The 15,519-nt window shown below is 35.7% G+C and overlaps 1 protein-coding gene across 1 annotated transcript in view; it reads right to left on the reverse strand.

Moving 5' to 3' along the window:
- PCDH11X (protocadherin 11 X-linked) overlaps positions 1–15,519 on the reverse strand; it is a 376,452-nt gene that overhangs the window by 516 nt on the left and 360,417 nt on the right. The gene's annotated exons all lie outside the window — the stretch shown is intronic.

A 15,519-nucleotide genomic window follows, 5' to 3' on the forward strand; every position in this document is an offset into this window, starting at 1 on the left:
TAACAACCGATACACAAATACATCAGAGACGCCCAGCATTTTCACCGTGTGTTCCTGATTTGTCAGAAACGAATTCCTAGAGAAAACAGAAATAAGCCGGAGCGCGCAGATGGAACCTCATTTTCATAATGAGGGTGCATTCCCTTCGTCTCCCAAAGGTGCATAGTCTGCAAATGCGAACTAGGGTCATTGACCTGCACATAAAAGTCCATTGATATATGGTTCCAAACTAACAGGCAGTAAGGACGTAAGTGAAATGAATGGGAAAACCACTCATCGAAACATATAATGAACTAACCAATTATAACTACCCATTTGATTAAGAATCTAATTAATGACTCTGAGAATATATCTAAAGATAAATTAAATTAATTTGAAAATATAGTTTACTGAACTCTAAAATGCCTTTTTATTTCAAGAATGACGTATAGCTACAATTATCTCAAACATAATTGATTTCTGTATTTCCCAGTTTCTGAAATAATCACAAATCAGTTTAATGACACAATAAACTACAGATGTAAACTTCTTAGTATTAAACTAAAGGAGGTTTCTAAACCTCCTTTATAAGGCTTCTGTAAAATTTCCGAATGCCAATTGGTATCAAATATCAATAACCACATCATAAAAACACTGGTTAAATAAAAAGAGTAGCTACATCAATATAAAATACAACTGTACAACAAGGAATGTTATTAGCTCCAATGAAGGATGTTGCACGATAGTAAAAACATCAATTCTCTGAAAAGACAAAACCCTACAAATTAAAAATATAAATTCATGACCCTATAAATCTTCAAAAGGACAACTGAAGAGTAAGATGTGTAATGACTCACTTTCATTAAGGCTAAATATCTCTATTAAATAACTATTCTGACATTAAAATTTAAAATATTCTACATTTTTACACAGTTGTATTTGAGAAATAGGGAACATAAAGGTTTATATATTAGGGGTGATATTAAATTATAAACTATGCACATATAACTATAATGGAAAATTTAATTTCCTGGTCATCATAAAAGCGATTGATCGGGGAGCCTTATATTTTACAACAATAAATATAGTTGTGATATCGAATCATTTGCCTATTTATGATAAGCAAATTGATACAAAGTCATTTTAACTGAAATAAGATATGGTTTATTACATATTATTTCCTATTTATTAAAGTTATTGGGGGTAACATTGGTTAATAAGATCATATGGCTTTCATGTGGACATTGCATTGTGTGATCTTATTAACCAAAGTCAAACCTTCTACCCTTTTCTACTCCCCTGCCCTCTGGGGACCACCTAGAAACCCTGTGTTTCTGAGCTTCAGTTTCATATCCCACGTACGAGTAAAATCATAAGGTTTCCAAAATTTGGCAAATTTTTGGATTAAACAGAAAAACAGTTGACATAATCTTTTTTTAAATTTTTTTATTAAATGTATTGGGCTGAATGTATTCATCTGTACATGGTATTGTGTGTTTGCCGCCCCAAGTCAAGGGCAGATAGTATCTCACCTAAATTGCTTTCCAAAAGTGTGGTGGAGCAAGGCAATATTATTGTTCAAATGATAATTTTCTATAAAATATAGTTAACTTATGGTATCTCTAGAGCTTCTCTCAAAAATTCATCTTGACAGTAACCTTTTTGTTTTGCCACCAGTTTCTTTTGCTGTGTGAAAGCTTTTTAGTTTTAATATAGTCCCATGCATTTATTTTTACTTTTGATTACATTGCCTTTGAGGTCAAATTCATAAAATCCTTTCTAATACCAAGGTCCATAAGTTTAGTGCCTGTTTTCTTCTATGTAATTTATTGTTTCAGGTGTTCTATTTAAGTCTTGGATCCATTCTGAGTTAATGTTTATGCTGTTTGTTTATGGTGACAAACAGCAGTCAAGTTTCATAATAAATAACCAGAACCTTATTGGCATTATTTGTTCTAAAAAACCTCTTTTTTTCCCTTTAACTAAAGGCTATTGCTATAGTTAGTCACATTTTTGATAAAAAAGAAAACTATTCATGACGTACAGACAGATGAAATCGTATGTCCAGAGCTACCAAAGGTAAATCTTACACACAATTTGGTGTACAGAATATCGTTCACAAAGTGTGTGTGTACAGTTTATAAAAACTAAAGCTTTTACTCTCAGTAATTCAGGACACCTTGGATGAAAATCGTAGTTTAATTTTTAAAATTTTTATGATAAACTTCACTGTTGCATATCTAAGCACATACAAATTCACCATCTACTAGTGAATCAATATTAAATAAGTGCACAAAAACAGAAGTGCAATTAATGTTCTAACAGTTTCCATTTGAATGCATGCTGCTAAAATATTCTTTTAAGAACAGTTTTGTTAGTATCCTTTAATATTATTGACATCATCTAATAAGCTTCACAAACTATTTCCCAAAGAGATAGCATGAGACAAGCCCAGATGAACTCAGTGCAAATTCAAAATAACCTGCATTGTGAATCAGTGGAGTTAAAATTAATTACACCTAAAACAACATTCTTGGAGGGTTTCTGTAACTCACTAATAACATTTAACTTTAAAGAAATTAATGTTTTCCTGGGGAAGTATATTATCCTCACGCAGAACCAATACCCTGTGGATATCACAGTAGTGTTTTATAGGGAAAATGTGATGTACTCATATAGTTGATTATTTGATCATGTTGAAAAGGCAACTTGAACTAAAGGTAAGATTTTAATGATGACTAAAAATCTGCCAATATGCATATCAATGAGGTATACTGGGAAAATACAATATATAGCAGGATAATAAAAATGTATATTCACAAAGAACATACGAGGTCTGTCTGGAAGAAGATAGATCATTGTTCATATAATGAGAATGGTTTGCCCGACACTGATGTAACCCAGCAGCCAAGGAGAGCGGACTGGAACGCGCATGCGTGAACAAGGACGACTTCACTGTCCTGGTCCGTGGGGGCGGTAGAGGCCGTCGAGTGCGCATGTGGACTGTGTGGCCGTCGCATTCAAAATGACTGAGCTAGCAGAGCAAGGAATCTGCATCCAATTTTGCATGAAGCTTGAACATCCCTCCACGGAAACTATTGAGGTGGCTCAGAGGCCGCAGCTGGGGGCAACGGGTGACTGGCAGCTTCATCACGACACCACGCCCGCTCACGCATCCCGTCTCCAGCAGGGTTTTTGGTGAAGCATCCAATCCCCCAGGGGACTCAGCCCCCTACCGCCCAGATTGGGCGTCTTGGGACTTCTGGCTTTTCCCAAAACTCACATCTCCTTGGAAAGGGAAGGGGTTTCAGGCTGTCAATGACTTTTAGGAAAAAACGACAGGGCAGCGGATGGCGACGGGGAGAACTGTGTGAGGCCCCACGGTGCCTCCTTGGAAGGGCACCGAGGCATCCTTGCCCATGGACCATGTTTCTTGTATCTTGTATCTTCTTCAGTAAATGTCTCTGTTTTTCACAGTACATGGCTGGGTACCTTCTGGACGAACCCTGTATTGCAGAGCACTCTGTCCCCCTATCTCTCTTTGGAAATCACTTACAAAAGAATTGTTTCCATCTGCAGGAGACTGAAATATATTGCCAGCGCAGTGGAATGAAGATAACTGTTAGAGTGTAATTGATATGTTTTGTCTCAGAGAGAAAAATGCGCTCTTATGAGGTTAAACAAATTTATCTGGACAATCTTTTCCTTCATTCTAAACGCTTACTCTTACGTGACCTCTAAATTGCTTTTGAGAACCATCTATTACCTCATATTTATTTAATTGCCTGATATATAATATGCATTTCAGGAAACAGAGGTGCCAATCCCAGTGTCTCACAGTTCGGATATCAAGGTCCCGTGCACGTCAGTGCGAGGACAAATGCATATTTTATAGACACTTTCCTTCGCGCTCTCTGAAGGCTGAAGTAAGTGTTCATTATCCAGAAATTGCCAGTCAAACTGTTACACTTAATGCCTCTGTTAATCTCTGATAGCAAATTTCACATGATGGAGGTCTTCCACAGGTCACTTGATTAGTGTTCAAAGCTGAACTCTCATGAAAAAGAATGAGATATTGTTGTAAATTTGTTTTGATCTCTCTCACTCTTCCACTAGCTTCCCAATTGTATTCCCTCAGGAGTTTCCATGCGGCGTTTTAGGGGAATATGAGGTTGTAACTGCTACATTCGTTTCAGGAAAACTTGTTATTGTTTGATTTTGACCTAAGAGGTTGATAGTTCGGACTTTGGTTTCCTGTGGTCCAAATACAGAGGACAGGTATTTGAAACAGTCAGCCCAGATTTTACAGTTTTATTTGAGAGTTTTTTTATGAGTTAAAATTCCCCTACTATTGTTGGAGATGCTCACTGAAAATTGGCAGTTTTAATCTCGGCATGTAAGTAAACTAGCCAGAGGAACCGCAGGAACAAACACTGCGCGGAACTCTGAACACAGCGAACGAAGGAGGGCGAGTAGGTGAAGCAGCCAGAGAACACGAGAGGGCGGGGTCCTTGCTGAACCGGCTCAACAAGGTCCTCACTTGTAAGCTTTTCCACGTAACAGTATTTTTCAACTACCCACTTGGTCATTCCTCTACCTATTTCTCTAGAAGAGACAAAGCATATTATTGGAAAAGAAGAAGAGTATGTGATAGAAACTGTTCTGATAATGGGATGAAGGAACATTGAAATACATTAATTATAGTTATCATTTAAATAGAAGAGGTTAAATGTCTATACTTTTTCTTTATCACTTTCGTGGGCAGATTGAGTAATGACTCATTAATGATAATCGTGCTATTAACCCTGTCGGCACATGGCAAGTATAAGGGTTGACAGAGAGGGTTCCCACACCGGGTTATTATATTCAACCCAAAGGATTGAAGGCGCTTCTTCACAGCACTGGACAAATAACAGTACGGGATTCCCATTGAATTTTGAATTCCATAGAAAGTGCAATGAATTGTGTAGTGTAACTATACCTTATTCAATATTTGGAAACATTTAACCTAAAAATTTGCAGTTGATCTGAAATCCACACTTATCTGGGCATCCTATGTCTTGTTCTCACGCTCCATTATATCCATGAGTTTTCTGTCAGTGATAATTACAGAAGTGACTACTCTCAAGCAGCTGTGGATTTAGACTGTTATAGTCACACTTCCTTGTTCGTTAGCCTGTGACCGAGGAGCCACACTTGCAAGAAACACAAACCTATTTTTGGCTTTTTATCTCATGAAATGCAGGGAGATTTTTCAGCGATGGTATAATAAAAATGTGTCTTATACACAAGTGACTGTATGTACCTATATTATGTATTTTTACCAAAAATATTAAAGGTAAAATTGCATCTAAACAACTCAATAAATATGAAGTATGTCTTTATCTTTTTACTATCCCTAAAGTGTTTCAATTTCAACCCAAAACACATTTTTCCCAACATTCGAATTATATTTCAATTTCACAGAGCAATTGTTATATAATTGAGGCAGGCAGATTTTTGAGTTAGACATTTCATGATACTGTGTGGTTTCACAAGTTGTAAAATAAAACTTACTATTAAAACTATTTAAAATTTTTATCAAATAAATTTAGGTTAGTCAATATACTATTATAGTATTCTTTTTTGAAAATATGCCTTATGCCTTAATGATTATACATTTAAAAGTTTTTTGTAGCTCTGTAGTAATGCATGCTATTTACTTAGGTAATAATATATACTTTCAAAACCTAAATAGTTCTGATAATATTACACCTCTAGGAACAATACAATACAGGCAGTTTTCAATACTCAACTCCTGTGTTTATTCCCACCTAGTCTTGGCAATTATTTCCAATATTGTAGAGTTAGTAAAATATAATTGAAATCTATTTTATGTCTTTTAACGGAGTACATTTTGTATATCAGATAATTTAGAAATTTTATTAGATTCCATTAGTCCTATTAAAGAATACAAACACAACTAATATGAACCGTGTATATCAGGGTTTATAACATCAGTGGCTCACATTCATACCATTGCAAATAATGATGGGAAAATATCAGGGACCAGAAGGGGGGAAAGTGGGGGAAAGAAGGGGAAGGGTCATCAAGGAACTTGTATAAAGGACCGGGGGGGGGGGGGGGGCGGTACTGAATTGAGAGGTGGGGGTGGGTGGGGCAGAAGAGAATAATGAAGGGCAATTACTGTAACTGAACAATAATAAAAAAAGAAAAATATCATACATACATATTTACATGCATGCAAAAGTATGTACACAATTGATTTTTTTGTAATTAAAATCTGTCACGGGCTTTTAAATTTGATTTACATGCTATGAAATATAATAATTACATTCTTTCATCTAAAAACAAATATTTTGTTTTTCATAGAAAACTGAAATCGTTTTCATCTAAAAAAGAAAAAGAACACGGCAAACAAACTGCATTCCCTCTATAGCTCATTACCTGTCACGTTTGGAGAGAGATGGTCAAGGCCAAATTGCTTGTATTGAAAATCATCGCGCTTTGAAAGGCAACCCAGACCCTGTGAGCCTAGGAATTGGAATGGAAGATGATTTCTGGTTTTCTAAAATCTTTACAGTAACTCTGCCATTAATTTGAAAAAATGTGAGGCAATTTATGTTAAGTTCTAAAAATTTGCCAACGATATTCTTTATGATCTTTACCACTCAATTAATCCGTGTAAATTAAAACAAAGAAACCTTGTAAGGAGTGTTAAATATCTACTTGTTTATTATCTGTCCTCTGCTTTTATTTATTTTCTAATCTGCCTTCCCCATAAAATACCATTTATAGTCTATAGTTAATTCGATATAGCTCATTGCTTTCTTCAAGCTCATGTTAGCAGGATATATTCATCATAAAAAAAATCGGTCTTGAGATGATAGATGTAAATTCTGACACCAAATAATTGATCGTGGATGAGACCAAGCTTCCCACCCAGGAGGCTTGATGAGGTTTCCAGAATGAACATGTCGGAAGGCTCAACGGCAGCGGCAATCAGAGAACAGGGGGAAGTAAGGTAAAATGGGCCTATTTCCCTCTATTGAATTGGAATACGTTTTGAAAATTCTCCCCTCTCTCCCTGCTACCAGGAGGCTGTAAGGATCAGCAAGGTCACCGAATTGTTTTTGCGTCCAGGGAAAAATTGTCGTTTTTCACATGGCACCTCAAAGGACTAATCTGAGTGACAGCCAGTTAATTTGCTTTTCAGAAATACCATTGATTCACAGGGAACTGCAAGCTGTGAATCAATAGACTAACAGAGGCAAGTGATTCTTATTAGATGATACAAGTTTCTCTCTTGATATGCTATCTATAATAGTATTTCATAAAATATGAATTAATATAGCTCTGAGATATGGCAATATTTATTAGCTATTAACTAAATTTTTCTACAAAGGCATATACATAAGAATGTACATGTACATTTCAATAGAGAAAATATTTTACTGCATATGCAAAAATTTAAAATGCGCCATTTATAAACAACAGATTATGTGAATATATAATGTCAAATGTTAAGTTACTCAAAAAGAATCACATACAATAGAGGGTATACAATAGAATAGATCCACTATAAGTAAAAGTTTAAAGCACAGTTAACGACATTGGAAGAGCTCATAAACTCTTCCATAAACTGCATGTTTATAATCCTAATGTTTTAAAACCAAACCCCAAAATGCATATATTCTTAAATTTTAACAATCACCTCAACATTTTAACAGTGGTTATGCCTAATTGATTCTTATTTTTAATGTTTTCTATTGTACATGTTTATTTTTTACAGATCTATGAGAATGTATAAATAACTTAAAAAATAAATAACTTAAGGGTGTGTGTGTTGTGTGACACAATATTCAGTATATAGTTTGACTTCAGAATTGACCTTCATTTGGAGTAAGAAATAACCATGAGGAATAATGGAATAAACTACAGGTAAGTTTCAAGAATAAGAATATCATTGAAATCTAACAAATACACAGCATTTTGAGAAAAACCATACTTAGCTATGACAATAGTATTGACTATGTTCCTTATGATGTATTTCATAACCTTGTATGTCACCGATCTGTCCTTCTCAGTCCCTGGAAAGGGAACCCTCGTGCCCCGCGGGTGGGAATGCAGGCTGGGGCAGCCGCTGTGGAAGGCAGTGTGGAATTTCCTCAAAAAGCTAAAAATGGAACTGCCTTTTGACCCGGCAAGTCCATGCTGGGAATATACCCTAAGAATCCCGAAACGCCCATTCAAAAGAACCTACGCACCCCAATGTTCAGAGCAGCACAATGGACAACAGCCAAGGGCTGGAAGCAGCCTAAGTGCCCATCAGTAGACGAGTGGATCAAAAAACTCTGGTCCATTTACTCAGGACTGGACAAACACCATGTGATCTCACCTCTAAGTGGAACCTAATCAACAAAATAAACTAACAAACAAAATAAACCCACAGGCGTGGAAACAGGGAACAGACTGCCGGCAATGGGGTAGGGGAAATTTTGAAAATGTCCATCGTTTACATAGCTTCTCATTTCATCTATCATTTTAGAAGTCATGTGCACACACTACAAACTGGGTTGAAGGTCCACAGAAGCACTGGACAGACACTGAACTTCAGGTCAAACCGTGCTTCTCGGCATGAACCCCGGTCACAGTACTGTCTATACAAACAGCACATGCAAGGAGAAGAAAATCCAGTTCATGTTCAAGATGAACTAATATATATGAAAGTCTTCATAATCTATAAAGAACTGCTCTAAAATAAGGTGAGATATCAAATTAAATCTTAAATTAGGAAAGCAAAGGCAATTATATATATATATATATATATATATATATATATATATATATATAATTCTGAAGAGAACATCATTGTGAGATTTGGCAATTCCAGCTTCATATTCCTCATAAAGTACTGACGCAGGATTTTGGACTTTTATATATATCCTCGTAATTTGTGAGAATAGATGTCTTTCATTGTCTTACAGCATCTAGTTCTATTATGGCCTGATGGAGCTCACATATGTTTGAAAGTACTGAGGGGTACACTTTTTTTTTTTTAACTATTTTATTTATTTATTTTTAAACAGGAGGGAAGGGAGAGAGAAAGACAGGGAGAGAAACATCCATATGTGGTTGCCTCTTACATTCCCTCTACTGGGGATCTGGCCCACAACCCAGGCCTGTGCCCTGACTGGGAATTGAACCAGCACCCTCCTTGGTTCAAAGGCCAGCGCTCAATCCCCTGAGCCACACCAGCCAGGGCCTGAGTGGTACACTTTAAACCTGATTTCAGTACATCTTGATCACACTCCTTTGGTACATATTAAGGATATGAATCAGTGTGCATTCCTAGAGACATTCTGACCTTTGGGTATGTTTTGATTGTTATTTCATTTCATACCATTTCAGTAACTATGGGTCGCAAAATTCTCTAATAATGGACAAACAGTTGGCTGAAAAATTTACTTTTCTTCTATGATTCTATGAACAAACCTTTCAAATAGAATTTATGTCATTTATGTCACCTTTTTTCAGGGGGCTATGTCCTGGGAGAGCGGAAATGGTTGAAAACAGAACTCGACCCTGCACTTTGCATTCTGGTGTTAATGCACTGGTGTTAAAATAAATTAACTTTGGGATGCTCATCATGTTGTCGTAGGTTCGTCAAGACCAGCTAATGCCATTATGAACACAGATGAAAAGATGCCCACAGAAGGGTAGGAAAAAGAATAAAAAATAAGTAACTGAGCTCTTTCTTTTCTTTTATGGGTATTTCAACGATTCCGGTGACTCAGAGGCTGCAGCTGTGGGCGACTGGCCATTGGCAGCTTCATAACGACACGCCCGCTCATGCGTCACGTCTGGGGCAGAGTTTTCGGGCAAAACAGCACAGGGCGCCGCGACTTCTGAATTGGTGCAGGTCCCCAGTAGGGGGCGCGCGTTCTCTACCTCTCTTCTTCCCTTCCCTCCCCTCACAAGATCCAGATCACCTCCTCTCAATAAAAGCTTTGGTTATCATACCAGTTAAATATTTTGAGGCTATTGACACCTGAAACAAATGGAGTTCGGAGTTTTCAGTTTCTTTTCCTCTTTTTTTCCCTCGTTTATTCTATGACAGTTGTCTCAGCTTGTTTCCCTTTGGCCCCTCTCTGGCGTCCTTGGCATCTGTGCTGAAACTCTGGCAAACAGTTCGCTGTCTTCACCACGGTGGTGACATAGAATATTTTTATGATTCTGTCATTATAATAACAATAATTTGATTTAAGTAAATTATTTAAATCATATTAAGATATCAAATAATTTATTAAAATTAAATGATAACATTACTTTATTAATACTAAATTTAAATGATAAATATAATTTATTAAATAATTTATTTTATATTAAAATTCTTTAAACTAAATAATAATTTCATTATCCTATGTCATTATAATAATATAATAATAATAATTTATTATAATATTTTCTTATTATTTACAGATGGAACCGATCAAACTACATGGCAATGACAGAATGAGTTTAATACTAAGAAAAACTTATTAGCATAAAAACGACCCACTATCTTTTTGCTCAAGGTGTGTATCTTACAAATTTTTAGCAGGGAGCAGCCACACCAAATGTAAATCCTCTCCCTAATATAAGGGAAAAAACTGGGAACATTCACAACGGTAGAGGAGGAAGAGGGAGGAAAGAATGGAGGAGCGAGGGAGGGAGGGAGGGAGGGAGGGAGGGAGGGAGATTCCTCCTGACTTTTATTCTTGGGAGTGAGTACAACTTAATCTTCATTTAAAAACCCTGCATGGGAAGTGTAATCTGCATTTAAATAGCATTGTGTTTCCAAATCAGGAACATGGCCTTAAGCAACATTAAAAAATAAACCTGCAGTTAGTTCACCGTGCACTGATCTCTCACCTTTTATGTCATTTTCTAAATAGTTTATCAAAAAGCCTTGACTGTTAGGAACTCATAGAGAAATCAACCATTAATTTTGAAAGCTCTTGCCAAATCACAGGGAAAAGTTAGCACTCCCTGAGAGGGGTCTTATGTACAAATTCTGCTGGGAATAGTACTTTCTAATTGAACTACGTACAAGTGAGTGGTAGTTTTATTTTTTTTTTAATTCAGCCCTTTTAAAAAGAAAACAAAATCCGATTAATCATGGAAAACTGAAGACTTCATATTGTGAAAATGGCTTTGCATTTGAGTGATGAGCACTATTATAAGAATGACAGGAAGCCTCGCACCTTATTACAAGATGCTCAGTGAAGTCTGATTGTGTTAAAATTGCAAGGGCAGTTATAAATATTGTACCACGAAATGCCTAGTATTATTGATGTATAATTTCCATAGGGCTATTTATTTTTGATAGACTGAATCCATAAAATAATTTAGAAATAAAAATATAAAGATCTAAATTAGATTAGATCATATGTTCAAATATTGGTGAAAGAAAAAATGGAGCAAAGATAGGAACGTCATCCTGTGGTACAATGTATTACCAGTAAGGATACATATTTGGGAGCAACGATCTGAAGTTAATAAAAATATCTTCCCAACTCATTCCTGCTCTAGAACTGCTTTGCATAAGCTGACAAAAGATTTGACCTTCTCAAAGGTATTTTGCCAGCGGGGGAGTAAGTCTCAGAGGTTCATCCTTCCAAACTAGGACTCAGGCATTACAAAGCATGTTGCTTTAAAGGGTTTGCTGTGCTATTTCTCTAGTGAGCTTGTGCTCCCCACAATCTTTTTATGCTAACATATCAACGTGCTCATAAAAGTTTCATCTCTATGGATCTTACTGGTAATGATATTAAGGCATCTGTCTCCTATTTTCAAAAATATAGAAACATAGAATATGGCGGCTTAGTAGTTTAAACAAAGGATTTCAGTAGTTCCTCCCTATTTCACTTCACTAAGAGCACTTAAGATTTTTTCCTCAGATTATCTCAACAAAAATATGCACACATCACTATTTAATGAAGATTCTCGATATGAGTTGGTGTTAATATCAACAAATCACATGCCTCCCACAGTCTGTCTGCGGCACATGCTGAAACCGTGGCAACTATTAGAATATAAATCTTTATCTTCACAAAATATCAGTCCTATTAGGATTATTCATTAAATATTTCAATATTTGTAATCATTTTTGTATGTCTTAATGTTTGTTTTAACTTGACAGCACTTTGGTTCTACTATAAAGCTTAGTAAATTAAGGATTAATTTTATTTTTTTATCTGTTCTGTACTCTTGACTAAAGATACAGAGTAGCAATGAATACATTTCTTATAGAGAAATATCAGGTTGTACTAATTAAAATTTTACTCTTGAAACTTTTTCCTTGTTTGATACATTACTCCTCAACTTGTTCTGAGTTCCTTTTGATGTATTCTTAAATCTTACTGCATCCAAATGTAGACATTATCTCACTTTATCTGTTGATTTTTACTAGAACCTAATATGTACCTTTTCCCCTTTGTACTATCTCCTGGTTTATTTTTCTCAATGTGACTAAACACATCTTGTCTCTACTGTCTACTCTCATATGCTTAAGTACAGTGTAGATTTAGTTGATAATAAATAATAATGCTATGGTATTTGTTAGTATGTTGTATTTATTAAAGAAATTTTTCTTTAAGAAAAACAAAGTTAAAGCTACTCCTTATGTGTGAATAGTAAAGGTACCACTGAGTCTAATTTCTTTTCTTAAAAAAGATTTTATTTATTATTTTTAGAGAGGAGAAGGGAAGGAGAACGAGAGGGAGAAATATCCCTGTGTGGTTGCCTCTCATGCGCCCCCTACTGGGGACCTGGCTTGCCACCCAGGCCTGTACCCTGGCTGGGAATCGATCCCGTGACCCTTTGCTCTGCAGGCCACTGAGCCACACCAGCCAGGTCGCATGAAGTCTAATTTCTTAAGGAGAATGCAAGTTTAATTTAAACTTAGGTTAACTTAATCATCTCTATCTGCAAAGATTTTCCTATTAAATGCCCTCTTTACTGCATACTTGGGGATGATCAACACTATGTTTACCAACTGCTGATCTTCATGGACATCAGCTAAGTAATGGAAAGTTGAATTATTAAAAAAAAAAAAAAACCAAACAGATGAAAAGTTCTATCACAATTAAAATATATTACTACTGGTCTTTCTGCTATAAATTCCATACATTAGACTGTATTTCCCCCAGTGCTTTGTCCACGTGTATTGCGGGGGTGCCTCTATGTATTGATACGTTACTGCAGCCGACGGAAAATCTCATCTATCCCCAGAATGCCAATGAAAAATAGGTAGTATATCACCCACATTAGTGAAATTAATGAACTCAAAGATCTTTTCATTTCCAGCCCCTCAGGCCATGATCTTTTACGATTTGCTCTCTGAAAAAGATAATTGACTTTATTTCTTTGACAACGTAAGGCTCTGACTAAACTCAGAAAAGCTCACATTACATAAATGGGTCAATTGTTTAATATTAAGATTTTTCAAATCAAGTTTTTCAAGTATATCAAATACTGTCAAAATTAAATTTTTCAGTCCTAATATATTTACCTGCTTATTTAGTACATTCATAAAACCTTCCTATGTCAAGTGTTCATAAAATGTGGTGGAGCAAATTTTCAGAGCATGATACAATATGCTAAGAGCAAATAACGTGGCTTAAGTAAATAATATGTACTTAGTAAACAATACGTAAATAGGAACATATTTATGCATCAAGCAAATTCACTAAGAGTATATACACAGAGTTGAGATTTTCAAAAAACAGCACATTTCAGTCAAAGACACATTACAGGAAGTTACAGTCACTTTTGGGGGTAATAACCGACATTCTTGCAAAAGAGGTAGCTTCGGAATTTTTTTATCTTATCTGTGGATGTCTTACCCACTGTTGTTGGGACCTTGCAGAGTTTTATTTACAGAGTTGGTTTTCATTTAAGACGGTGGATTTAGGCCTCAATCCTTAAAAGATTTCAGAGGACTTGAATTAAACAACTTTCCTCCCACTCACTTTATGTACAGTCTCGGCTCAAGGGAACCTTCCCATTTGTAGTGTTTTTCTCACACGTGGGAGTGCTGCAGACGTGTTTCTCCCAACATCTGAGAAATAGTTTTAGAAATCATGTATTAACTTGAGAATTTTTTTTAAAAAGTACATTCTACATCCATTTCCAACCTGAAGACCAAGTGACTAATACAATTGTTTCTATGGCAATCAGTTGTCAAGAAAGATGAAAAAATAACTTGAGCTAAAAACAGTCGATTCAAATACTCATCCCTGAAGTGATATCATATTCTATCTTTGGAATATTTGTGGCTCAGGCATTTCTTGTATGTCTTTTTAAAGTTCCGCAACCTTATTTTTTAAGATTAAACCATTGTGAAGTATTATGTGACTTATGAACTAAGAGACCGCAGGATCGTTTTTAAAAGGGCATGCGTGACAAAATACTCAGAAAATACTAAGCATGCTGGTAACGTTGTTTGCACTCACCTTTTGAATTCCACTGTGTAATAGCTATAGCTTGTATCTATTATAAGGGAAAGGGTTCACATATTTGAATGCTCTGCCCCACCCTTCCCAAGAAGTTTTGCAAAATAGTCAATATTCCAGTGATGTAAAATCTTGTAAGAAGACTGTCTACTTTCCCCGCAGATGAAGGCTAATTAGGCGGCCTACTACGCAACTTGAATCCTGGGTTCAAAGAAAAATCTTTAAAAAAAATACGAATCTTTTAAAAAATGACTTTTTTTCCTCTTTGAAGACTAGCTGAATTGAAAGCTAAGGTTCAAAGTTTTCTTTTCTTTCTTTTATTTATTTTTTGAAGAAAAACACGATGTCACAGTATTTCAAATGACGTATTTCAATCCCCTGAAGTCTATTACACGTTTTATTTATAAAGCTCCGTTTGACAGGCAGTAAGGCTGAAGAATGGTATCTTGTGGACAAGCCTTGTGGCGGTATATTCTCCAATAAGTCCTTATATAAGGTAATTTACAATTATTATTTCTGCCAAATCTAGAAAAGAACTACCTTGAATGACAGACCCCATTATTGGCTCAAGTGATATGTGCTTCCGGTTTTCCTTTTTCACTCAGAAACATAATCGACCACAGAACATGTTTTTATTTACTTCTACTTTTTGAAAAAACCCTCTTTATTAGCATTCTTTAGCACATAAAATTACTGGGCTCCACTTCTATACTTTGACTCAACTATTTCTATTTTCTTTTCTTCAACCAATGAAACCCAGAGAGTGGATGAGCGATTTGTTTTCAGCTACATATATCTAATTATTCATGATTTTCTATTCATTGATCCTCGGCACATTCCCTCCCATTCTCTCCACATTCTTTCCTCTTACGGTATGAGGGCAATAACACGGTACCAAGATTCATGAACTCGAATAAATAATAGAGAAATAAAAATATGGAAAGATGTAGATGTGGTAATGGCCCTGAATAATGCATTTAGAATCAGTGGACTGGTTAGATTTCTCTTAAAGGCATCGCAACTGTGTTTTGCTGTTAAATCA

The sequence above is a fragment of the Pteronotus mesoamericanus genome, unplaced genomic scaffold, assembly GCF_021234165.1.
Source record: "Pteronotus mesoamericanus isolate MK-2021 breed Mesoamerican mustached bat unplaced genomic scaffold, CSHL_Meso_final contig_177, whole genome shotgun sequence".
Lineage (NCBI taxonomy): Eukaryota > Metazoa > Chordata > Mammalia > Chiroptera > Mormoopidae > Pteronotus > Pteronotus mesoamericanus.